This window comes from Montipora capricornis, chromosome 10, assembly GCF_036669925.1.
Source record: "Montipora capricornis isolate CH-2021 chromosome 10, ASM3666992v2, whole genome shotgun sequence".
NCBI classification, from domain to species: Eukaryota; Metazoa; Cnidaria; class Anthozoa; order Scleractinia; family Acroporidae; genus Montipora; species Montipora capricornis.
This window is the reverse complement of record NC_090892.1, coordinates 47,606,422-47,608,921: the sequence shown is the minus strand read 5'-3', so window position 1 is coordinate 47,608,921 and position 2,500 is coordinate 47,606,422.

Below are 2,500 nucleotides of genomic sequence, written 5' to 3'. Positions count from 1 at the left end.
TCACTGTGTTGAACATGCGCGGCGGTTACTTAGCGACCGTGATACTTCATGTTGTGTGGGCTCACTTATAGTCTAGTGGTTTAGCGGAATGATCGTGACAAACTGGACAAAAGTGCCAAAATTTGTACACATGTAGCTTAGAACTAGTTAATCAATTCCAGGATGGGTGCCCAGTCCAAGCCCCTCTCGTTCTCATTGTATTAAGCAATCAAATATCTCAGAAAATCGCTGTGGTGGGTACCCTGTGGTGTAAATAACATTAAATTGAATTTTACTATTTATGTCAAGAAAATAGTGCAAAACCCTTTTATTCTACAACAGGATTGGAAAAATTCAAACATTTCAAAAAGAACAATAGTTATTTAGTAAGGGTTTGCCTAGTTTAGGAGGTTTGGAGTACTTCGTGTCCAGGCCCCCTCAGACATCCACATGATCCAAGATGGCGGCCTCCATGCAGCATTATTGAGACTGTAAGTATTATGGTGGAAATATCATTTTAATTCAGCGAGTTCACCGTAGAAATGTTATTGCGTTGGTCTGCTAAGTGATAATTTTGTTTGTTTTCATTTTTTGTGTTGAGTTACTCAATTTAAAAGAAAAAAAATGAGAAAAAACGAGTGGTTCATCGATGTGGACGTAAGGTGTTAAGACCGTTTACAAGTTGGTTTCATAATTTAGAATTTTGTCTAAACGGAAAATTGACGACTTCTGAAATAGGAAATATTCAACTTGGAAGCTATGAAGGATACAAAAACGTAAAATAAAAGATGGTTTGGGTTTTCAATGCTCTTTTTAATCAATACTAATTGTGCAAGATAATAGAGCTGCCATTAATTCCTAATAACTTGTTGATTTTATTTGTTTAGGCTTTAATCAGGATGCCTTGACAATGGACTTTTTCTGGGATCGGTGTATAATATGTCAGAGAATAAGTGAAACTCCCTTAAAATGCCCTCTGAATGCAAACACGACGGATATTGAGCGTCGGGAAGTATACAAGAATTTCCTAGAAAATGCTAATGAGTTTCAAAGTCAAAGTTTTTTACCTGTAGAGCTTAAGTTGGACTTGAGCACAGCAACTGTGGAGTTATTGATTGCTAACAGGGCCTCGTGGCACAAGTCCTGCCGCTTGAGATTTACCACATCTAAACTCGAGAAGGCTAAGGAGCGACAGTCAGCAAAAAGAAAGAGAGAAACAGAGGAAGAAGAGTCAAGGACTAGGAGGAATTCCCAGAGAAGACAAGCAAGTAAGAATAATGAAGTGTGTATCTTTTGTAAGAAAGACTCAGACGAAATTCTCCATGATTTTACATCTCTGGCCGTGGATAAGAAGATTCGAGACATGGCAAAAGAACTGGAGGACTTTGAGCTGCTGTCAAGCATATCTGGGGGTGACCTTGTAGCAATTGAAGCACAGTACCATATTGGTTGTTTGACAAAGTTTAGGAACAGTCATCGTTCGTTGAAGAGGAAGGAGGATAACATGGATGAAGATAGCCTGAATGAGATGATGAATGAATCACGGGCATTTGTTGAGCTTACAACCTACATTGAGACAAGTGTCGAGGAAGGGAAAATGTTATTTAAACTTTCTGAACTCCATTCAATGTATGAAGCACGCCTAGGAGACTTAGGAATTCTGAAGCAAATAAACAAAACACGGCTTAAAACATCTCTGTTGAATCATTTTAGTGATGCACAGGAACAGCACGATGGGAAGCATGTTGTCATTGTTTTCAAAGAGGCAATGCACAGTTTGCTAAAGGATGCCTTAAAGAAGCGAGACATTTGTGATGATGCTAACAATCTTGCTATGGTTGCATCGATTGTCAGGAAGGATATTCTTGAGCATAAAGGCTTCAGTTTCGCGGGAAGTTTCCCGTTAGAGTGCCAGGAAAAGTCAATACCAACAAGTCTCAAGTCACTTGTATCGATGATAATCAACGGCCTTAACCTTAAAGATCAGAATCACTGTGAATCTCAGGCTTGCCTCACGGTCTGTCAGACAATCATATTCAATATTAAGAAAAGGCCGTCGGAGTCCAGTTCTTCAAAACCACGACATGTAGCACCTAGAGAGCCACCGCTCCCACTCTATATTGGCTTCAACATCCATTCTTTAACAAGGAGCAAAACATTGATCACAAGGTTATAATGACTATTTTGTAATGTATATAACCACAGTATCCAGTTTCCGACTGTTGAAATGGAACAGGTACTCGGTTTCTTTGTATTGCACCACAGAGAAATTGTACGACACGTCTGTCTCCTGTATAGCTACTAAGAAATACAGATCGTACTATTTGATTCAATACACAACTGATACCCACAAAGTGTGTAGCTTGGTAACCACCCACATATATGTAATACGTATTTATACGATAATGAGCATAATTCGAAAGACCATCCAGATAATATCTTGTCAGAAATCCTCGCGTTCACTATACAGCGTTTTAATCGCCCAAGAACCTTTTTGAAGGACTTAGAACGCATTTAAAAA